This window comes from Falco naumanni, chromosome 4, assembly GCF_017639655.2.
Source record: "Falco naumanni isolate bFalNau1 chromosome 4, bFalNau1.pat, whole genome shotgun sequence".
NCBI classification, from domain to species: domain Eukaryota; kingdom Metazoa; phylum Chordata; class Aves; order Falconiformes; family Falconidae; genus Falco; species Falco naumanni.
The window spans coordinates 99,750,291-99,774,379 of record NC_054057.1 but is presented as its reverse complement, the minus strand read 5'-3'; the positions used below and the strand labels follow the sequence as shown (position 1 = coordinate 99,774,379).

General features: G+C 45.7%; 1 protein-coding gene across 1 annotated transcript in view; it reads left to right on the top strand.

Annotated features, from left to right (window-relative positions):
- Positions 1-850: 850 nt before the first annotated feature.
- The window catches only part of SETD5 (SET domain containing 5), a 66,109-nt gene continuing 42,870 nt past the window's right edge, over positions 851-24,089 (top strand). Inside the window, exon 1 of the mRNA XM_040589921.1 lies at positions 851-1,015. The gene's annotated coding sequence lies outside the window, so the exon portion shown is untranslated. The remainder of the gene's footprint in view (positions 1,016-24,089) is intronic.

The following is a 24,089-nucleotide window of genomic DNA, read 5'->3' as shown; positions in this document are numbered from 1 at the left end:
ACAGAGAACCAGCCAGCTGCGGGCTCCGGCGCTGTGCCGGCACCTCGCCCCACCGGCCCCGGCCTGCACGGGAGGCGGCAGTCCCGGCACGGCCTGCCCTCCCGCCCGCCTCAGGAGGACCCGCCGGAGCCCAGCAGCTCGGCGGCGCGGCACCCGCGCTCCGCCAGGCCTCACGGGGAGGCACCGGTGGTGGGTGGGCCCCGGATCCCCCCCGGCGAGACCCCGGCCCAGGGCCACCCCCCAACCCCCCCCGCAGCGCGGACGTGCCGAGCGGCAGGCCCGCTCCCTCGCCGCTGCGCCTGCGCCCTGCGCCCCCTCCACTCCCTGCCCGCGCATGCGCGGCGCGGCGGCAGCTGCCGCCCAGGAATCTGGGGCGCCCGCACCGCCCCTTCTTTCTGCCACGTGTCCCGACGCGGGAGTTACCCCGCGGAGAGCGGCGCCTCGGCGGGGGCGGTGACGGGCCCCGCCGGCCCCGCCCCTCGGCACGTAGCGCGGCTCAGCCGGCAGGCTCTGTCGCAGCCCGCCTGGCTGCACCGCGTCGACGCTGGCGGCCGCCTCCTCCTCCCCCCCTTGCGGCCCCCCTGCGCCGGCCGACTGGCAGCTCACCGCGCCAATGGGGCGCCAGGACCGTGGGGCGAGCGGCGGGGCGGACGCGCGGCTCCCACTGAGGCAGGAGCGCGGGCGGGACCGGACGGCGAGTCGGCCAATGGCAAGCGTGGGCGGGCGGGGAGCTGGCGGCGGCGGGCGTCCCGGCGGGGCGGGGCGTAGCGCCGTGGCAGCCAACGGGAGCGGGAGTGGGCGTGTCCGGGGCGCCCCTGGCGCCGGCGCCGGGGATCCCCGTGCGCCCAGTGCCGTTTCCGCCCGGCTCGGGGAGAAGCCGCCGCTACTGCTGCCAGGGGGAGGGGCTGGCGCCGCGGCCGCCGCCGAGGGCTTGCTCCCGCCGGCTGCTCAGGAGACGCCGTGGCGCTGAGCCGGGCCTAGTGCCGCGCGGGGGCCCGGGGAACGGGCCGGCCAGGTAGGCGCGGACGGGTACCGGCCGTGCCCGGCGACGGGGCTGGCGGGAGGGAATGCCCAGGCGGGAGGGCGGGCGGCCGCGGGGGGCTCCCGGCGCGGGCCGCGGCCCGGCGCTCCGCCCTGCGCCAGCCTTGGGTGGTCCGGGCGTCAGGGCCCCGCCGTGGCGGTGGGGCAGCGGCCCCGGAGGCCCGGCCCGGCCCCGACCCGGCGGGGGAGGCCCGGCCCGGCGGCGCGGGCCATCATGGCGGTCCCGGTGGTGCGCGCCCGCCCGCGGCGGCCGGGCTGGGGCCGGTGGTGGCAGGTCGGTGCGGGGCCAAGGCTGGGGCCGGGGCCGGGCCCCGCCGCGGGGCTTTGTCGGTGGAGGCGAGCGGCGGGGAAGCCCCGCCGTAGGCTGGCCGCCTCCGCTCCCCGTTTTCCTCCCTATTATCCCGGGGGGGGCTTAGGGGTTGCTGTCCGTCTCGGGGCGGCCTCCTCCGGGCGGTCGCTGCCTTGCCCCGGCCGCCGCTACCCGCCCCGAGCCGCCGGCCCCTCTGGGCCTCGGGGGAGGCGGTGTTTGACCTGCATTTTCTGCTTTCTCATGGTGCCCGTGCGGCGTCTTCCCCCGTAACCCCCTGCTCCCGGCCCGCCCGGCGCCGCGGGCTGCAGCGCGGATCCTCCTGCATTTCCTCGTCCGTCACGCGTGGCCGCCGCAGGGTGGGTTCCCGGTCCGGTCCGGCCCCCGCCGCCTTCCCTCCGCCGGCGCGGGCAAGGTCACTGTCGCCCGGCGGCTCGTCCTTGGGTGCCGGTGACCGGAGTTCACCGCCGTGTCGGGCGGGGAAGCGGCGGCGGGCAGCGCCGGGCCGGCCGCGGGGGAGGGCAGGAGGCGAGGTGCGAGGCCGCGCGTGGCCCCGTGGCCGCGGCGAAATGGGTGCAGCAGCGGCGCGGGGGCGGTCACAGCCGCTTCCCGGCCGTGTCCCCGCACTCCTCTGCTGGGCGCCGGGATCCCCGGGTGGGCCGTGCGGTTTTGGGGGGGGGGGTGGGTCTGCAGAGGGCACGGTGCTGCACGGCTGCTCTGCGAGGGAATGGCAGCGCCGAGGGTACGGCTGGGGCAGGGGGCGAACGCCTCCCCTCGTGAGAAGGGTGCAGCCGGGTCTGGAAGAACTTGATGTTGGCGTCTGTGGTGTACTGGGACACCGTGGGTTTTAGGTGGTTGCCCCACACTGTGACTGGGTGTTACTACCAGAACCTAAAGCCAGAAAAAGAATTTCCGATTTCTTCATTAGAAATAGGAGATTCCCCTTTTCACTTGGATAGGAAATACTAGTTTTGCTTTTTTTTTTTTTTTTTTCTTGTGGTTGACCCAGGAAGTCATCTTGTCACCAGCCCTCTGGCTCTCCTTTGCTCTAGAGGTGCAGGGAGGAGGGTGTTGCTTTGCTCTGGATCCTGTGGGTAAGCGTGTAAGGCAGTGACAGCAGCTGCTGTTGGCTCTGGAGCTGTGGTTGCTATGAGAAAAGCTTCAGTAGACTTGGCTGCTATCTCCAGGGAAGGACAGCAGAGCAGCCTCCATTAGTGTGGTGGTGGAGAGATGGCTGGCTCACGTTCAGCAAAGAGCTTTTACTTTTCAGGCCGTTTCCACAGGCCCAGAGCAGAAGCAGGGGGATGTTTTGGTCAGGTGGGATAAAAACCTACAAGGTGGGTTTTGTCGCTGTTTCTGGAGTTATTGGAATCGCATTAAAGAAAGTGCGGGCTGGAAACCCCGAGTTACCCTTCCCAGATATTTTGGCCCATGTGAAAAGTAGGACAGCGAGAATTGATATGATCTTCCTGCTAAGTGAAGGCTGCAGTCGTGTCTCTTTTGAACTCCAGTCTCCTTTCCAGCCAGTAACAGCCAGATGCTTTTCTTATTGTTTGTATGGCTCCTTCCTCCCCTTCCATCGCCTGGGCCCCACTTGCCTTATTGACTGGAATTTCTGCTGTGTGCGGTGGGTGTGTGCAGCAGACACCAGCCTGCTAGTGCTGAGGAGGGATTTTCCATTCACAGACCAGGGAACAGTCAAAATAAAGGCCCGGCTCAACTTTGGGTCTGGAAACAGAAAGCAGGGGAGAGGAGTTTTCCCTCTGCTGCAGAGTAGAATTTATCCTCTGTGCTTCTTAGGTAGTTGTATGTCAAAATGTATAGAAAATGCTGCTCTGCTGTGGAACGGGGAGGTGAAACTCCTGTGAATAATAGGGACAATTCCTCTCTTTCGGTTGACTCAAATGCTTGATGAAGGAACAGTTTGCAGGAGGAGGCCATTTTCGACGTGACTATGTATTGTGGAATCTGCCAGCTTCTATCCACACTTTGTCTGCTTGACTGCAATAGCTTCCTTTTTTTTTTTTTTTTTTTTTTTATTTTAAGGAAGAATGAGTGCCTTTCTTATCTACTTAACTAACCATTTGGCACTGGCTGCTGTCTGTATGATACTGTGTTCTGGAGTTGGAGCTATCAGCATATTCCAGTGCATTTGTTAAAGATGAAACTGTTAGTTGAGGTATGCAGCATGGGAATACGTTAGCGTTGGAAAACAACTGCCATCTTTGTAAACCAACACCTATAATGGGGAGAGCCCCTTGCCCTGGCCTGAGTTACCAAACTCAGATTTACTACGAGCTTGAAGCAAAAATTCCAGGACCAGAATAACGTGAGAGAGATTAAAATGTGCCCTTAAATCCGCTTGACTGGCAGCAATCATGTGGTAGATGCCAAACTCCAAGTAGCTTTTCTATTTGAGGATCTGTAGCACCCAAATTGTTTCACAAGGTGGGGTGAGCAACTTCTAACCCACCTAAAACGCATCCATCACTGGGGCTGAACGTGATGTCCGCTGCCTAGCGTGGAGTGACATGACAACAGTAATGAACTGAGGATTTTCTGAGTATGAAAACTAGCTCCTTGGTTTAATAAAATACAGCAAGTGATCTTCATGGCCCTTTAGTCTTTGTTTACAGTGTCCCTGTGTGTTGTTTACAGTCTCTCTGTGTGTTATAATGGGGAATTAGTCCACTACCTCGCATCCTGTTGGATAACTGGCACTGCTTTGACAAGGCCCTGGCTTTTCATTTTACTGTCTTAGCCCAAGTGACCTGAAAGTAATATTCCTTAGCTAATGTTGGCTGAGATTGTCCCACCCCAAGGTGGGCAGTGAAATCTGACGTACATTTAAATTTATTTTTTTTTTTATGAAGAGGACTCAGTTACAGCCAGATCTTATTTTGAAAAGTAAAGTTGATAGAACCCGCAGGAAAGAGATGGCATTGAACTGGCACCCCAGAATGTGCAAAAGTTTATGCTCTTTTTCTGGGGGTGAAAAACCAACCAACAATTGTTGATTTAAATTTTCCTAATGTTCCCTGAAGTAGTAAAAAAAAAAAAAAAAAAAAAAAAAAGACAATTTGAATTCAGACTTCCAGGTGCGAAGCAAACAAGGGAGAACTAAATGTGTGATGTCCCAGACATGTACTTTATGAGTCTGACCAGTCTATTCTTTCTCCCATTTTGGATGATCAGACTCTTACAGACTTGTTTTGAATGATGTGATGAGATAAAAATGTTTCTATCTATTCTGGCAATAGTAAAACAAACATAATGAGTGTTCAGAGGTTTGAAAATTCAAAAATCATTGTTCTCGTGGCAATATTACTGTATTACAGAAGCACATTTGTGTTCTTACTCTGGTGTTGCTTGTGTGTGTAATTCTGAAATGTTGCCAGTGAAATCTTGTCTTATGTGTAGTATATAAGAAAGGTTGCAATAGGCAAAGGGGTTTTTTTATGTATACAAGATGTGGTAGCAGTACTTTAGTTCAAAGTGTTAAATGTATGCTTAAATGTACAGCATGTGAGATATTAAATCTCAGTCGCCCCATGAAACTTAAGCTTCTGTGTGATTTTAAAATAAAGACTTTTTTTTTTTTGCATTTTATTTGTCTGTTTAGGTTTTTTTCTCTTCCAAACCAAAAGAAAAATGACTATGGATGTTAAAGCTGTTAGTGTTTCTACAGCCAGTCTTCTGCTTCCATGACCGACTTGTAGCAAGAGTTAGTGCACAGTGAGTTTACACTTACATTGTTAGAGACAGTTTTTTATAAATCTGGCTTAGCCTAAACCTCTTGCTTATTTTGATCATGGAAGAAGCTCCAGACTAATGCAGCAGGAGTTCAACATCTTGAAACTGTGGGAGCTGAGATGGGGATTTTTTCCACTTTTTCTCTTTTCTTAATTCTTTATTGAAGTTGCTGGGGGCTTCTTGGGATTTTTTTTTCACAGGGTTTGCTATTTTGGTGGCAATTTTCCAGTATTCCTGTAGCAAATCAGCCGAGCGGTGGCCCCTGTCCCTGCTGAGCAGGGAGAATGTGCAGTGCTCCTGGCCTCCCCGCTGAGCTCATGCAGGGGTGGGACTTGCTAAGCTGCTGAAATCGCAGCTAATGCCCACTGAGCATGCTGAGAAACAGTTTTTCAACTGCTCCTAGTTTAAATTTTTTTTCTTCTATAATTAGTAAAGATGCTCTTTGTCTCAGAGGATGATCTACGCGACAAATCAGGAGATTCTTGTTCATCGTCCCCCACCCCACCCCCCGCCCGAGCTAGTGGTGAAGCATTATTTTCCTGTAACAGAAATAGCTGAAGGGATTTTTCCCTCACTTCAACTGATGAGTCTGAACTTGAAAAGCTGTAGCCCAAAAGAAGAAATCTGCAGCAAATAATAGCCTTAATGCTAGTTTTTGTTGCCACAAGCCCTACAGGAGCGTCAATATTGTTGTTTAAATTGTAAATCTGCAACTTTCTGCTCCTTAAATCTAATTTAAATGCTTTAACAGTAGAACAAGCAAATTATATTTTTAAATAATAAATTTGAGAAAGAAAAGTTTTCTTGATGAGTTTTATTTTCCTCCCACCAAGTGCACACAAATCTCAATTATTTTAATGAGCAATATGGGAAATATTCAGAAAAGTGTACTGATGTGCTCAGACTTCAAGGTGGAAAAATGTGGGAAGACTTGTCAGCAGTTTGAGTGGCAAGCTTTTAGTAAGCAGAAGTAATTTCTTTTGTGGTCAGGAATCTAATAGTCCCACATTCACCAAACATGGAGAAAAAAAGGGGGAACGAAGAGAGAGAAACATAGAAGAGTGGCGTTGAGAAATAGTCAGGAATTTGGCTTTTAGAGTGAAGTTTAGAAGTGATCTGTTGTTTATGCTAAAGTTTAATCCTTATAAACTTGATAACGTTGACAGGTCTTGCATTCCTCCCTGAGGGTCATGGAAGGGCTAAGTTTAGCAAAGGGGAGGTATCCCAAGCAGTTAGATCTATGCAGTTCTCAAGGCAGCAAACTTCTTTGCTTATTCATCCCGTCCTAAACGAGCTTAGTTATTTTTTTCACTACAGGCAGCCTTTCGAGATAGAATGTGAGTTAGTTTTAAAACTCAAATGCTTAAGCTCTAAAATATTTCAAAGTAATTTCAGAGTAGAAAGGTCACAGTGCTTTTGATGTGGTCATATTTAGAGCACGATTACAATTGCAATCATACACATTGACAAGAAGATACTGTCTAGATTTGGTAGCTGCTCGTTTAGTGACTCAGACTTATTCCTTTTGTCCTTATGGAGTTCATACCAGGGTTTTCTTCTGCAGCCTTGTTGATCTACAGGGGCAAAACTTTTTGAGTGACCGTGCCAACAACCCAGAAAACAGTTTGAATTTCTGATACTGAGAAGAATCCTCTTGACTTCAAAGTGAGCAGTTTGAAATGCACGTTGTTGATAGGGAAGGAGTGTGAGACCTTGACGTCAAATTTTTAACAGAACATGCCTGCTGCTGATGATTCAGTACAAGAAAAAAAAAGTTAGGATGTAGCTTGGGGTTTTAGTTTGTTAGTGTCAGATAATGCAGTCTCTTGGTTTTGCATAGACTTTGAATCGTGAAAATAAGTGGCCAGAGGATTTTTGAGGGTTGTGTTGCATGGAAATATTTGGGTAAGGAAGCCCATGTAAGACAGCGTTGCTCAGACTGCGGGAGGGAAAGACGCAATTTGCTTGTGGGAGCAGAATATGGGAGCTGCAGAGGTGATGCCTGGTGGGAGGATGGGACTGGGAAGACTAAGACTTCTCATCACAGCTCCAGGTAGTGCAGAGAATAGGAGCAGAGGAGTGTTTTTCAGTGTGGCCCTTTCTCCCTCTCTGCCTCTGCCCAAATTACATCTTTCTGGCAACATTCTCAGTCACACTCTAGGACTGGTACCACTTCAGGATGCCAGTGTGGGAGCTGCTCCCATGGAGCAATTCTTAAATGTTTTTATGGGAGAGAGTGAGGTGAGAATGTATCCTCAATTGCAGGCAGGAAGGAATATATTGGGAGAAGTTTGAGAACCAATGATTTAGGAAACTAAAGTGCCCTGGGGGTTCAGCATGGAGCCCTTAAAATAGTTAGCATGTCTCAACCTGAGCTGCAGTATCAATTTATAGGTACTTGGAAGAATATATGAGCCTTTTGCATTCATGTGGCCTTCAACTAAAGACACTAAAACAAATTATTTCCTGTGTTTTGGTGGCATTAGGTTGAAATAACTTATAATCATGCTGCAAGAATGCTTTCAGTAATGTGGCTGTAGATTAACTTTTGCCACAGCAAAGATCTGGAAGCTTCCTGTATAAATACAGCTAAAGTGAACCTTTGAAGAAAACATGACTGCTTGATCAAGTTAAGTAGGCTCTGCTTGACTGTAGAGGAGACTGGCTTTCTGATTCAAAGTTCTCTTACAGTTTCATGAATTTCAAGGATGTTGGGGTTCAGAATGGCCTGGAGGTTAATAGGGAACAAGGATACTTGTAAGGTGAAAGTCAGGTTCTGAGCTTGCCACAAACTGGCTTTGTTGTGCAGTTGTTCTAATATCCACCCCAGGGTTTGCTCATACATGGAAGTTTGTGTGTTAAACTGGAATGGGTGTTTGTGATGCACTGTATATTCTTTGCACAACTTTTGTGCAGGTTTTTGGTGCACGCTAGTGATATGGTTCCATCGCAGTTCAAGGTGACCTGACGTGCTGCTTCCACAGTCCTGTTTTCCTTTCCACCATCACTTTTGCCTCTGTTCTGGCCCGCGTCTGCCCCCATACTGAACTATTCAGGAAGGCTACCATGACAGCAAGTGCGTTTCATTTTTGGAAGTAAGAGTTTTCTGCTGGCTTCTGCCTGAGCTGCTCAACTGTGGGGTCAGGTTAGCACCAGTGCAGAAAGGGATGGGGAGGCTGCACTGAAGCTGTGCCAGCTGAAGTCAGCTTGAAACTATTGCAGAACTGCACCCTGCTAGTGAGGTTACTCCGGGTGAAGTTACACGAGACAGCTGAGTACATCCAACAGCTCTGCTGCTGAATGGAGAAAGTTTTGCTCCCCCTTGCTCTCCCACCCAACGGGGAGTTCTAACTGTCTTTTCTGTTTGCCAGCTCTGGTTCCTGCTGGATCCCTTTTCTGAACTCCTTCAGCTTGCTAACCCAGCAGAAAGCTATGTTGTGGTTATTTTATGTTTTGGTTTTTGCTGGATTTTTTTTTTTTTTTTTTTTTTTTTTTTTGCCAAGATAGTGAACCGAATTGGCTCACCAAGAGATTTGACAAGCATCCAGAGCCCTCACAAAATGAATAGGGGAGAACATATGGGTGGAAGTGCAGAGGATGTGGTGGGGACTGGAGAAGGGGAGCAGGGTCTCTGCCTTTTGGTGGCAGCACACAGTGTGGCCAGTTCACGCTGTCCCCTGTAACTTCACAGTCCTTTTAAAGGAGAGCAAGCTACCATCCATTGCATGGTGAGCAGTCTGTGAAATACTGTGGGTCTGTGCCCTTGGGTGCTGTGCGTGGAGTGCTTTCTTTAGACAAACCTTTAGTTCCTCGCTTGAAAATTGGTGGTGTAGTCTTTCCTTCACCTGCTCCTTTGCTTGGGGAGCTGGGCGGATGTTTTAATGTAAGTTTGATCTGTGATGGTGCAATAGTGTTACAACCTAAGCATGGGGGGTAACTGTTTCAAAATAGCAAATTCTTGTAGGTGTACTTTTGCAGAAAGCTGGGGTGCTGTCCCCTTTTGGAAGACAGCAAAATGTTCATTAGTATACAAGTACTGCGAATCGGTGTAAGCAGATGCACCACACAGTGTTCCTTATCTTTTTCTTCATTTAGTTTTGTTTTGTTTTAACCTGGCAATTAGAAAGTCTTTATTTTGCATTTACTTGCCAGTCATTATGACTTGTAAGATACTGAGGCATGTAGAAAGTTAGGAATTACTGAAGACACATTCTCAATCAAATGTATTAAAAACATATAGTAGTAAAAACTGTGGCATGAATTCCATGTAACTTTGCTGAAAATATAGAGACATGAATGCTATTGGAACAACACAAAAATTTAGTTCAGCCAAGTCCAGTTGCAGCAGAAACTTGAATCCTATTTCTTTAATATGGAAAACTTGGTTATAGCAGCATATATTTGAAATAGAACAATTATTTGTGTACTGCAAGTCCTGGTGTGTGCTGCTCGCTCTGCCCCACTGCAAGCTGAGGCTTTTAGTTTCATACCTATTTGGTCTAGTAGAACTTGAGGCAGTGTTTTGGCTATTTGTGTTTGAATAAAGTTATTTAAATGTTAGCATGTCATGACACCTCCAAATGCATATTGCTGTGCAAAAAATTTGTTGGGCGTGAGCAGTATGTCTCATAAGCAAGAAATCTCATCTGGTGTAAGGGTGATCTTTAATGCAAACCTTTGCGAATAGCCCCAAATAGATCACTTTGCCATAAGGGAACTAAGATTGTATTTGCTGTCCTGTGCTTCACACCTGATAGAAGTTGTTCAGACCTTGTACTGTGGTAGCTGAATGCCTAGGTGGGCAGTAAGATGACCTATGTAGGTAGGGTTCCCATGTACTTCATTGGAATGGTTGTGCCCGTGCCCCCAGATAAGTACCCAGGGTTGGGACACATCCTTTATCTGACAGGGGCTGGGCAGAAGGTGGAAAGTTTTACTAAGTAATAGACATTGTGTTTTGGGGTATGCTGTCCCAAACCTGTCTCTTTTAAGTAAGTGTCAGTAGGAAGATCTCTGCTGAGGTGTCAAAACTACGACTTGTGAGATATGTAAAGGAGATACTTTAATGCCACCCTGTGATGGTCCTACTTGGAGAGGCTGTTCTTGGGTGCTGTGCCTGAGGTGGGAGGTGCTTGGATGCTGAAGTCCCAGGCTGATGATGTCCTTTACACACCTATGGAAATCCCTGTTAGTGCTGCTTGTTACCTTTCCAGCTTAGCTACTGAAGCACTTGGAGCACCAGCATAGGTCAGATGGAGAAATTCAAGAAGCTGGGTGCAGAAGTGCTTGCACCTGGTGGCACAAGTCCACCTTTGGTGGATTCTCTTTGGCCACTGTGGGTTCAGAGTATCCTTTAGGAAAAGTTCAGATACAAAATTTGTAAGATGAAAAATTCACAAGCTGGGAAAAGACTTTCCCCACAAGCTGCCAGAGAACGTAAGAGTGAAATTAATGTGTCACAGTTCCTGTTCCCTGCTCCTGTATTCCTCAGTCTTACATACACAGATAGAAGTTAGAAATGAATAAAGAATAAAGTGCTAGCATATTGTAAAAGTGAGACTATACGTTGAAACCTGTAGTCATTAGTTAAGCCTTTCTTGAGTGCAGCTTGGGACTGTCGGCTTGAAACTGGTCAGCAGAAATTTGTTGAATCACATGTGGAGAAGATGACGTTGAAGGAGCAGGGAGAATGAAAGGGCATGTCCAAATGTTGGTGTAACTTCTCTGGTTTTTGCAGAACTGTATGAAAAGGTTACCAGGATCCTTTCAGTGAAATGCTGTTGTTTTTTTAAAAAACATATCACACAGCAGAGATGGATGGGGGTGATTTAGGAGCAACCTATTCTTGTGAGCAGTTTGTGGCTTTCTGTTGCTCTTCCAATGTCAGAATTTAAGGCATCACTCCTTTTCTGTGCGACAGTGAAGTAGGCTGTTCTTATGAGAGTCACTGTTTTGGGGTAACATTTGCAAGGAATTCTGAAATTTTCAGTTTTATGTGAAGAGAAGGTTGTGAGGGAGGAAATAAATGGCCTTGAGGTATTTGAAAAATGATAACAAATTTTTTACCTAAATTTATAAAAAGGTGGTTGTTGCTGGAGTGGTATGTGGGTTTAAAAATGTAAAAATTCATCTCAACAATGGGACTTGCTATGGAGTTCTGTTACTATTGACAACTTGTGATTTAGCTTAGGTTAAAATCTCTCCAGTTAAACTGATAGTCCCCATTTTTGGGAGGCTGCTGCTTGTCACCCTGGATGCATGCGTGGGTCCTTAGCCTGTACTGACTGTGAATGGAACAAGTCTACAGTGATTTACATTTTTTTTTCAGGTGTTTTTTTCTGCCCAAAAGTTCAAGATGCAATTTTGCCAGAGCAGTTTGTCTCCACTCCTGTTCTGGTTAGATCTGGGTTTAGCTTTAGCTTTCATGTGTAGAAACACTGTGTGACTTCTCAGACGTAGTATTCTGATTTTACTGATAGGAAAATTAAGGCACAAAAAAAGCGATTAGCTTGCTTAGGACATCTTATAGACAGTGTGGAAGTAAAACATGGATTTGGTTTTGGTTTGGTTTTACTTTTTTACACCTGGGCTAGTGATGCAAATTGCTTCTCTTATACTTCTTTAGGTAGCTGTCTCACCCATGCCAGTCCTCCCCTCTGCCCACATGTCCATGTTCTGTAGTGCTGTGTTGCTTCTGTAATATGCCTTTGTGTTCTTTCAGTAAAGCAGTCGGTGGTTTTAATACTGATATTGATAGATGTGGGGGGGAGTCCATTATGTAGTGGATACAGGTGGAAAAATCTCTTGTATGAGTTGTTGATGGGGAAGTGTGGTGGTGTGAGCCAGGGTGTTTTTCCTGGTTGTTTTCACTAGCTTTGTAATGCTACAAGATAGTTAGGGTTGAGAACAATGTTGCTACTGATTTGTAGCCATCAGGACTGATAAACTGTGTGAAGGGGCCTTCAGAGTATTTTGGCTATCTGCTTGGATGTTTAGTACACAAAGTCTTATCTGCATTATTCAGGAAGATAATTCCTGTCTGTGCTGCTTTCCTTCTGTGTTGAGATCATTCTCTTATCCAACTGTTACCCAGCTGAGGTCTCGATAGTTCTCAGTTTTTCCGTAATGACAAAATCAAATTATCCCTACGATGACTGGTGAAATTCCTCTCGGTTAATGCATGTTGCCCTGAATATTTTCAGGCTGTTTTTTTCTTTGGATAATTCAGCATCTTGTGTTTGAAGGGAAAGGAGGAAAGGTGCAGATTAGGAAATGCTGTTGTTTAAGGTACAAGGAGGAGCACGTAGCTTGTTTCTAGAACATAATCTGTCCAGCTGTGACTTAGTCATCTTCAGTCTTATATAAAATGCGTCCAATCTAAATAGTTGAGCGTCTCCCTCCTGAATGCGGCAAACCAGCGTCTTCTATGCTTATGTGAAGCTGTAACAGGCGCAAGCCATCTTCTTAGGAGTGCCTTCATACTTGTGAACTTGCAGCATCCATCATGCTGTCAAGCCTCATTTACTCATGTGATGGGATTTTTTTTATTATTATTATTATTCTGTTTCACATTTTTTCCAAGTTTAAAGAGGCTTCTTGCTGTTGGCAGGGAATATAGCACTGATCGTCCCGGACAGGAGAGCAGAAAATGTAACATGAGAACAAGAGTGACTCTCCCAAGTCAGACTGAAGGTTTTGTTCATCTCTGACAGGGCCAAAAATCGATGCTTAGGGAAGAACGTAAGGTGAGAGGATCACAGTATCTTGGCTAACATCTCTAATTTCAGTGTAGTAGTTCATGCTGTTATGTTAAATCCAGCCCTGCTCTTAGTCACTTTGATTTTTCATAGCTATTCTTTAAGGGAAGGGGGATAACTTGAGTATTATGACATGCTTTTGTATTGATAAATACATGTCCACATTAGTCCTTTGTTTATATAATTATGTGGGTTTTAGAGGGGTAGGGGACATTGTTGTTAGGGGCTGAAGCAAGAACTGGTAAGTTTTGTAGGAACTGGCCTATATGAGTTGAGAGATACTCTCTGCTAGTTAAGGGATAGTGGACATTCTTATTTAGGTAGTCAAGGAAACAGATGCTGTGAGTGTGGTGTTAACAAAATGTATTGATAAAGATAGATGCTGATAAATCTCACCACTGTGGACAAGGAAGATAATGTTTAAAATTATATCAATATATTTGCCACTAATACATGTTTCATGAAACTGGGGAAGCTAGCATCTTAAGTCACCTATATATGCAGTGAAAGAGGAGTCTCCCTCGGAGGGGTAGTTAGAGCTTGAGTTTCACTTGGGTAGTTTGAAGCATTCGTCAAAGGCTTCTGAGGAAGTGTTTGATGTAGTTTTAGTTTTTTAAAAAAAGTTTTACCCTTTTTCATAAGAACTACAAATGTACTGTGTTCGCTCTGAAGACTTAGTGATTTGGTTTGGTGCTGCCTGGGGACCTCTAGGTTGCGTGATTTTAAATTCCCCCAAAGAATTGTGGTAAATCTATATGCTGTTTTTTAGGCTGTACTTGACAAACATGGTCTATCTCATTTGTAAGCTCAATGCCAAGTGTAGAAATGGCTAGGTGAGATTTTCCAGTCTTTGTTAGGTGGAAAGTCAGATCATCAGAAGGTTATTTTTGGCCTTAAAGTGCATAGTTATGCAAACACTTAGTGGCCCTGGAGAAGAAATGAGCAATGCCCTGAGCAACTTGATCCAAGTTGGCCCTACTTTGGGGAGAGGAGAGGGTTTCAGTCAGCTAACCTGCAGCGGTCCCTTCCAACCTGGATTATTTTGCGGTTCTGTGGAAGTTGGACTGGGTGTAGGAGATGTGTGGGATGCCTGTTTTGGATAGAGAGGGCAAGAGTTAGGAGGAGGAAGGCAGGGTACTCTGACACTAGAAATGGTTGTGCTGCAGAAATTGCATTAACAGTGGAGATCTAAAATATCTGGGATTGTAACTTGGAAAGGACACACCTAGCTTTATAGAAGATTGTGAGATGATATCAGCTTTTAATTTACTGGGGTTTAGAATTTTTTTATCTGGATGGCATAAAATATTTGATAAAGCTTCTGTCAGAGAGATGCTAGTGGCATAATGAAGTATGCTCAGGGAGTTCTGAATTGTTTTGTCCCGTGTCAACGAAATATATGAATCCATCCAGTTGCAAGGTGATGCATTTGTTAGCAAAACTGCAAACTCACCTATAAATTATGAAACAGCATTTTGAAAAGCAGTAGTTCAAAGGGCTTTAAGGTCTTTAGAGCTAGTTGCCTCTACATGGTACTTGGGCCAGTATTTTATTTAAAAGGGTTAATATGATTCTTGGGCATATTGAGGAGGAAAGAAAGTAGGGGAAAGGAATGTGAAGCAAAAATAAGTAATCTTATAAACACAGCAACATTGAGACTGATGCTGGAATTGAATTTTGGTTTCCATGCTTCAAGAAGAATGCCAGTGTATTTGGAGAGAATTCAAAGGACAGCTGCAGAAATGATCTAGGGACTGGAAAATAAGCCTCATGATGTGAGGCTTAAAGGAGCTCAACTTACTCAGCTTATTGAAAAGACAATTGAGAAAGGACTTGATCTTTCTCTAAAAGGACTTGTGAGATTTCCTGACAGAGGCATAACAATATCAACTGAGGTTAGACAAATTCAATCTTGAAGTATCGTTTCTTAGCAATGATAGTAATTAAACATTGGACCAGTTTATAGGGAAAGGGAAGGAGCGAACATTCATCTTAGTCCTTTAAAATAGGCCCAACTAATTTATTTCTGGAGAAAATATGTTGTGATTTTTTAAAATATTTTTTTTTATGATGATAATACTTCTTTCCTGACAGTGGAGTTTAAGAATCTTTAAAGGTTTTATGCCCTGATCAGTTGGCACAAGTTCAGATATATGCACTTGCAGTCAAAGCCAAGATCATGAAATTAAGATGAATTTAGAGGAGAAATAGTTAAGCTGGTGCTCGAATACTGGCTTGCGTAAGACACATAAGATGTGAAGGGAACTCTGAAATTTAATGCTTTGTGGCTTGCATCGTTGGAACTCTGTTCTTTCCCATACTGCGTTGCTTCAGATGTTTAAGATATGGTTAAGACTTTCTGAAAGCCTCTACAGAGAAGCCCTGATGTAACTGTGTACACTCACTGTATTCAGATGAGCACTTCTGAATTCCAGTTGACCGCAGCAGCAGAAGTCTGTAAATCTTTTTCATCCTTTTTTAGAAACTATTGAATAAATTGCACAATGGCAATGTGATTACAGTTCCTCTGAGAGGTGAAGTAAGCACAAGCTCTCCTGGTAGGTTTCATTCTTAAATTAATGTAGGATATTCTCTACCGCTCAAGTTAACTGGACTTAGTGGGAAAGTTTGTATTTGGAACTGTATCAAATAATTGTCAGAAGCAGTATTCTAATGGCACTTGTTTGCTGGTGTTCATGCCATCCAAATGAGAGTATTTCAGTGATTCTGCTCCTCCTTGACTTTGTAAATTCACCTAGGGAATTGTGTGACTCAGTTTGGTAATGGCTCCAGATCATGCTTCTACTTTTTATTTGCGTTTGTCCATTCCACCACTCCCTCGATGGCTGCCAAGTTTCTGTATTTCCATAGATTACCTTGTTCCAGATGCCTTTGCAGACATGCAGAGCTCTTAAATTCCCTTCTGGTAGCTCTCAAAATCTGTTGCTTTTTGCAGGTAGAGCTCTCGGTCAGTCCTGCCTGTGTGCACGCTCGTCCTTGTCTGCGCAGAGGAGGACGTGGAGCTACCTGGGCTGCTCTCACCTCTTCTCCTGTGTGGCTGCATTCCTGCCTCTCCTCTCCTCCTCCAGGTCTGGCCAGGGAGGAGCCCCATTGCTCTCATCTCTGCAGCTGTGCAGCAAGGAAATGCTTTTGTGTCCGAAGGAAGAAGAGGCAGCTCAAAACTCTGTAGCTTTTTGAACATTGAGCCTATTGATTTGTCACATAAATCAAACTGTTTCTGAGGTGGGAAAGAGCTTGTCTAGCAACTGCAAGTTTCCTTGCTTAGGGCTAGAGGGATAGCAAACTGCAGAAACGTGTTGGGGCACTACTCAGTGTAAAGTGAAGGCCTCCAGCTTCAAGATCCAGTGCAGCAACCCCTGCTACTCACCTTGTCCAGGCAGCCCTATCTGTCTTAACCTGCAGAAGCAACTCACAGAAAGTGCTACACGCAAGAGAGGTTGTGAAGGCTTAGCAGTAAAGAAATCTGTCCCCTTCCCTGCTTTCCCTCTGCATTCCCCTCTCCCCAGCATCGAGAGGCTGGTGGAGGTGACCTGCTGGAGGAGGGTTGTCCCATCTCTTCAGCATGAGCAGCTCTGGTGTTTCAAATTCTTAGCTTCATCATGTGGTTGTACATACCTGCTTAGTAGCATTTGTGATAATCATGAAAATGCCCTCAATGTATTACTCTGCTCATAATTCTATATTCAAAAAAGCCAGCAGTTGCGGGAGCAGATAGCATTACATAGATGTGTTAGAGAACCACTCACTCAGCATCACTTCTGTGTGAGCTTTACAAGAAGCACTCTTGATGTCAGTACTCCTGTGTTACCACCCACAAGCAGTTAAGGTGGTTGGTTACACAGAGAAGCTCTTCTCAGAGGAAGAAATTACTAACTTATCTGCAAGTCACCACTAACAAATCTGGTTTAAGTGACTTTTGTCTTTATTCATTCACTGGTTGCTGATTTCTCGTCATCTGCATTTACTTTGAAAATGGGTTCAACTGGATTATCTGCTTTTTGTCTTCTTAACAAAAAACCTGAGCTAGTCAAAAAAGTGACCGTGGCTCTCAGGGCTGTCTGTACCACCGAGCTTTGCATTTCTTGCCAGCAGTTATGAAGCAGGTATTTGGGAGCTTCCTGAATAAGTATTACATCTTCATCTCTGCACTTTTAAGAGCAAGTCTTTGATTATCTTTTTAGCAAAAACTTTGCAAAATAACTTACCAAAATTTATATTCCTTAAAGCTTGATGGTCCAATATATTGTTGGCTGATGACTTACTCTGTAAACCTGACTATTGTAACATTGCAATTGGGTGAACATCCACTGTGCACAGAGGACCCAACATGCAGAGCCAGGGTGTGCCATGCTGCCTTGTCGGTAGTACCTACATTTTGGGATCAGCATGTATCTTGCCAGTGCCAAAATACAATGCAAGATGCAAGTAAGCGAGAAGAGTGAACCGCGATAAAGAACATCTCTTGAACATAATTCAGCATCATCAACCAGGTGGAGGCCACAGAAGGGGAAATAAGGGGTTTTTGGCTGATACGCTGCCTTTGGGCCGCTGTGATTGCTCTCCACCACTGTCCTACTGACTTGTCTGCACTGACAGGTTTTGTGCTGGGAAAAGTAGATATGCAGAAAATGTGTGAATTTTCTAGGGGTCCCAGAACCATCTTTAAATGAGAATGCCACTGGGCTCTGGTGCCTGGGCAAGTGCCACAGTCAGTGATGTTTCCTACACAGATGTCCCTGAGACGGGGATGTGATGGGGCAGTGCAGCTGGTTGAACTTTGAAACCTGCCACAGCACTGGAAGCTTGCTGAAATCCTGTAAAATTCACTGGACATTAATGCTTAAGTGGTTACACAGCTGTGTTTGAATGGATCCGACTGGCCACGTGTGGCCCGAGTTGCAGGTGTAGCCCGGTTTCCCACTCGAGGTACATTGGACAAACTGGTGTTTGTTGGGACGCGGCATAAGAGCGTTATGTAAGCCTGGAGCAACTTCCTTACAACGCATAGAAAAATGTATTTGCATGATCTCGAGCCCAGGTGCGTGGCTGCAGAACCCACCGGTCACAAACCGCAGAGGCCGGGCTGGAGCCAGGAGGGCACTCGGTGGTGGTTTGGGCCCGAGGGGATGGTCAAAGCGAGCCCTGTAATGGAAAGCAAGGCTGAGCCTTCGCTTGGGAGCCGTGGCTCCATAATTGCCACACTGTATGATGTTGCCATGGCTGCCTGGGCTGTCCCTGCGTGGTTTCCTGGTGTGTGAGAGCGGGGCCAAGGCTGCCGGCGAGCGGAGAGCTGCCGTACGTGTTTGGGGAGCTCAGGCGTGCGCTGGCAAGCCGCGGTGACGGGAGGATCCCGTCTGGGAGCTCTGAGGCTCGGAGCTCGCTCTCTCCCCCGGCTCTTCCCTCCAACAGATCACAGGATGAACTGTGATTTTTTTGCAGGACTTGGAAAACCCCCTTTTACTTCTTTCTGTCTATCGTAAGGTCCTTCGTTCTGCCGAAGCTGTGGTCGCGCTAGGACCAAGGTGTCAATGTTAAATGGAGGATCCGGGGGGGCTGGGGGGGGGCGGGCACAAAGGGAGGCCTGGTGGGGCTCGACGGGCCTGGATGGGCTCCGGCATGTTTTGATCTGAGAGCCTTTGGCCGCGTTGCCATCTGCATAGCCTGTGAATAGTTTTCTCTGGCACAGACCTTGTTCCTCAGTGTTGCATCATCTCTGGGAGAAAGGCCAGGTCCGGAGCCTCAGCACAAAGGCTTTCTGAGGCCGATGAAGCTTGTTCTGTGTGCGGAACATCTCTTTCCTTCCTGTCGTCCTTCCATGGGATTCCTGAAGCGGCCTCCGTCTGAGAGCCCCTTCGTCAACAGCTGCTTTATCTCCGCTGCTTCCTGCACACCTGGCTGATGCAACGTCTGCCTTGGAAGCCGCTGCTGGAGTCTCCTCTGGAGCTGGGTTGTTTGCCCTGGCTGGGAGTGGCCAGGCAGGCAGCCTTCATCACATGGGGGCCTTAAATAGATGTATAAAGGACGTACAGTGAGACCTGCGAGGCAGAGAGTGTTTAGTGGGATTATGGAGAAATCTTTTTTCCGATACTAGGGCTGGAGGTTGCAGTCTTACTCCTGGCAACTGGTTAGTGGTTAGCCTTCCACTGGTTGCAACTTCAGGACGTTGCTCTGTGCCAGTAAATTCTGCTGATTCCCCTTCTATATTCAGCGACTTCCCGTGACTCTGGACTATCCGGATTCTCATGGGAACTGTAATTTGCTGGGTTTGGATTTGATCCTAGTTATTGCCCTTTATTGCTCTCTTTCCCTCTGACATTGCATGTGGTATAGGCTTTTCTCTGAAATATCTTGAAAACACAATTTCAAGGTCTGAAGGTGGTTTTTTTCTGTTTTTTTGGGGCAGGGGTGTGCCTGACAACCTTTTTAATGTAGGATTTGTCTACTTAGGAAAGTTTAATACACAGGTACAACCATTCATGTGAATGCTATTAGATTCACAAGCAACAAAATTTAGAACAAGGAAACACTCTGGTCTGCTAGAATTAAACCAATGTTGTTTACATTATTTAAATTAATCTTGAGTCTTATTTTAACCATAGCCATTTTCTGGTATAGGCAGGCCTTTTAAATTGAGTCTGAAAACATAGCAGATATATATGGACAAGGTGTGGCAGACCGAGCAGTGGTGTTTCCAGTATTGCTGTTCCTAGCTGTCTGTGCTGTCCCATTGCAGAAATTTGTTGCCCCTTTAACTGTATTTAAAAGGGAATATGTATTTTACCTGCTGCTGATTTTAGTCCTGTCATCTTGGCATCAACTGCACTTGACGAGACATGGCAATATTTCCTTCCTGCCAGCTGTTTTGGCAAAGGCTTAGAGGGGGCAGTCGCAGTAGTAACATCAGCTGCCACAGCTGGATTCACTGGAGGTTAGTTGTCAAGCTCTTAATCTCAGAAAATCAGTTCTGCACCTTTTTTGGTGATTTTTGTGATTTTTATGACATACAGACATGTGACTGTTCTTCACTCCACGGGAAATGAGAGCAACAAACTTGCAGTATAGAACTGGCACAGCCATTAGGATGTGTTACCCTGGCTGCAGAATAGTTTTCCCCTGTGACTGTCCCAAAACAAAAGTTTGTAGAACTGAAAGAAAAGAGGGATGTTCCTCCTCTTTCCTGTTTCATTTACTTCAGTAATCATTCTTTCATCATTTCTGTGGGGCTTATATGTAATTATTTTTTCTCTTGTATTGGAAATGCAATGGAAATCCATTGTTAAACATACATTCCATTTTTAATTAGAAATCCATGGTTAATGGTTGGACTTGATGATCTCAAAGGTCTTTTCCAACCTAAGTGATTCTGTGATTCTATTCTGTGATTGCTCTATGTCTTTCAGAAAAGAACAGAAAAACATATTTGCAAAAATAGAAGTGTTTTCAGGGAGCTGCCTTCCTTTCATTTTTGAAAATTTCATTTTAAGTGCTTCAGTGTTTGAAGAATCTGTCGTCTTCACTAATGAGTTGTTATGCTGTGAGATAGTGGCAGTGTAAAACGATGGTTTTAGCATAGAAAAGGACCAACAATTACTCTTTCTGAGCCTGTGGGATTTTTCTGAATTTCTCCGCTATTACCACTATTCTTTAAGTTTTATTTTGCTGATTAACACGTTTAAGGTGTTGGTGTTTCATATAGCTTGCTAGATTTTCGAAGTATTACCTTGTGAAGTTTTCTTGAGCGTTTCTCTGTTCGTGGCCCTTAAAGTTACGAGGACTTTGATATGAAGTTCTTGGTTAGGATAGTCCTTCTCCCTTGACGCTGAAGTTGTTATTCCTTTAAAACATCATCTCTGTCACTGTCCTGCTCAGCAGACTGTGTGCAGACCACGCAAATGCAGTTAGGTCCCTTCTCATCAGCATGGGGTACAAAGTTTCCTGGTGTCTGCCTGCCACCTCTCCATAAACATACCTCAGAATCATTTGGTCTACCACGGATCACTGCTACTCTGTAATTTGCTTCCCCTTTCTAATTTGGCATGTATTTGTTTATGGAATTATCCTTACATATGACTCTTCAACCAATTTCAAATCAATATAAATTAAACTTTCCAGTAAGGTTTCACGATACAAATTAGATGTTTTGAGAAAGTCCAAACAAACCCTTGTCTGACATCTTCCATCTCCGGAGTGTCTTGGACTGTAAAGAATGTGGTTGAATTGTCCAGTAGAAAGTATTTCTGGAGGCAAGGCCTTATCTGCCCTTCCTTTATCTCTTATTAAGTTTTTCTTCTATTTCTTATCACAATTCTTAGTGAATTTCTTGTGAATTCTTAGTGAAATTCTCAGTGATTAAAAAAAAACGGGATTTTTTTTTTTGTCTGCAAAACAAAGAGGTTTTGCATCATTTCTTGACTGCTGAAGCAGCAGCAAAGTTTTGAGGTTATTCTTTTTGCTTTTCCAAGTAATCTTTGCAGTTTTGGGTCAGTTGCTGAGAATACTTGACTATGTATTTCGTAATTTCTCTGCTTGATGGTTTAATTTCCTTCAGTCGTTCACTGTCATAGTTTGTAGTCCCTTAGGGTGTAGTTTGAAGAGGAGTTTAACTAAAATTGATGTTTTCTTCATCAGATAAAATTATGGAATCCCATGGCTGGACATGATGAAAATAATCTTGAAATAGCTTAAACCACTAAATTTTCCAGCTGTTTACCAAATTTTATCAAAATTAGTTTAACTTGCATTTTAAATGTTGCTTACATAGCCTTCGCTGAATGGTTTTATCATGCTGACTTTAGCTTAGGTGTATTTTAGGACATGTGTTGAGGTAGTTTCTAGTGCTTTCATGAAGTACTTTAAGAGTAATGGGAATAGTTAATATAATTTCATATCTTGCATGGAACAACTTGAGTGATGCATAGGCCCATGGATACCAAACAGTGTTTGAGGTCACCTGTGTCCTAAAAGCCACAGTCATGCCTTTCCCCGATCCTTGACTCAAGGTCTTGTGCAGCATGGTGAGCAGGATCAGGTCTCACTAGGTTGTTCCTTTTTGATGCGTAATGATTTTAAAATGTTGTTATTCTTCTTCTAAGAGCTTGTTGGTGTTTATCACGGTTCTCCACATCCCAGAGAGCAAGATGAACTCTCAACCAAAGGTTTACATGCAAGCATTTATTTTTGCATATAGTTGCTTACGTATAAAAGAGGAGAGAGTCTTAAGAAAGCTGTAAGACAGATGCATTTTTAACCATTGCACTTTATTTGTCAATAGTTTGGTTATCATGGTATGCATACATAGCTAGTAATGAATATTTGTGTTGCCTGTTACTTTGATCCTTTCTGTTGTGGACTAGGACTGAGTACTCCCAGACCCTGTGGGATGGATGGATCGCTGTCTTGCTTTGTCAGTCAGCTAGCAGATGATGTATGGTGCTAATGATAGTAGTAAATACTCATGTCAATGTTTCATTTTTCAAAACTGGCACAGTTGTTTCCTTGCTGCTTAGTGAACCCAGCTTGTTTTCAGAGCAAAGCTAAGCATTTGAACTGGTAGATTGAGGCACAATTCAAGTACTTTCAGGAATCTGTATGTTTTGGAGTAAGTTGGAGCTAAATGATGAGGATCTGTCCGCTCTGCTCCTGCCTCTCTGTAGGTGTCCTTATAAATCAACACATCTGAAATTCTGAGAATTTGATGCATTTTTTTTTTTTGAGCTAGCTGTTTTAAATGCAAAACCCCTTGATCTGAATCTGTTTGCACTAAAGGTGCTCGTCCTTCTGTGAGAATCTGCCCTTGCTATGAGGTTGATGGGTGTGCAGCTAAGAATGGGCAGTGCTTGACTGGACTCATGTGGACTGCATTCATATTTGGGTGGCACTGGCTGATGAGAGGGGACTTCTTCGGTATGGTAATTGAAGCGCTTCATGTTTACATTAGATCTCCCATAGATTTTTGCTACTCTGAAATTTCCCAGGGAAAAGATGAATGAATAGGATCTGTAAGCCTGCTAATGCTTTTTATACTGCTCCACTTGCAGAGTGGTTTGCTATGGATGCAGATGACAGCATAAGTATGAACTGGTCAGAATTTGCTGGCTCTGTCCCAGATGAGGTTGATGGAGAGGATGCCAAGGAAGGCTGCATGGCAGAGCTACTATTTCCAGTTTGCCACCAGCTCTCGCCTGTGGCAGTCTGAGATGCAGGAGAAAAACATGCTTTGAATTTGATATGACTGGTAATGGCTTGGGAGCTTAAAGATATGCAACTCTTATATGTGGAGCTCATCCTACATAGGTGACCTGTAGGCCTGTTGCTGCGCATGGAGAAGTTATCATTTGGCCGTTATCATTTGGACATGAGTAATCCTGGATTATCAAAAGTCTCAGGTCTTCATCTAGTTTTGGGACTTCAGTAACTGGAGTTGTTCGGAGGTGTGGGGAGTGATAAAGGGAAGCGCTTGTTTGTCCTTTGCTATCTGCGAACAAGAGATGCGTGAGAAGTTATCAGTGCAGGCAGAGGGGATTTCCCTGTCCTCCCTGGCCTGGCACGCATTTAGAAGTTACATATAATCAGAAAAGCTTTTCTGTTTGTCCATAATGTGTCTTGTAGTGTGTTACCTTCTTATCATTCCTGGCAATGCATGAGATACTGGATGCACAATGTTAAAATATTTTGAGTCCTCTGTGGACACAGACTCAGAGGTATGCACTGCTGCTGCAGAGAAACAGGCTGAATCTCTCTGTCCTCCCCCTGCTTGGTGACTGCTTTACCCTTGAGTCTGTGGCAGGGTGCAGGGGGAGTGCTTTGTCGCCCCTGAGATTGTATAGCATCACCTGAGCAGCACCAAATGGTGATGGAGTCTGGGCATCTGAATTAAGGTAACACAATGCAGTCTGTGAGGCTGTGCCCAGGGTTTTTTGACGGAGGGTAAATTTTTCATGGCACTCACAAATGTTTTGTAGTTTATCACCAAGTGTTGTGCACCACGGGTGCCCAGAGGTGTCTGTGAGACTGGACACTTGTGAAAACGGTAACAACCACATCTTGAAGGAGGAAGCTCTAGTGAGCTGTTTGACTGATCATGCTTGACTGTCCCTGTTAATACTGACTTTAACACCACAAGTAATGAAAAGAGTTTCCAGCAGCGAATTTTCTGCATCTGCTTTATTTGTAACATGGATGGCAGTGGTTGTGGAAGTGAGCCAATGCAG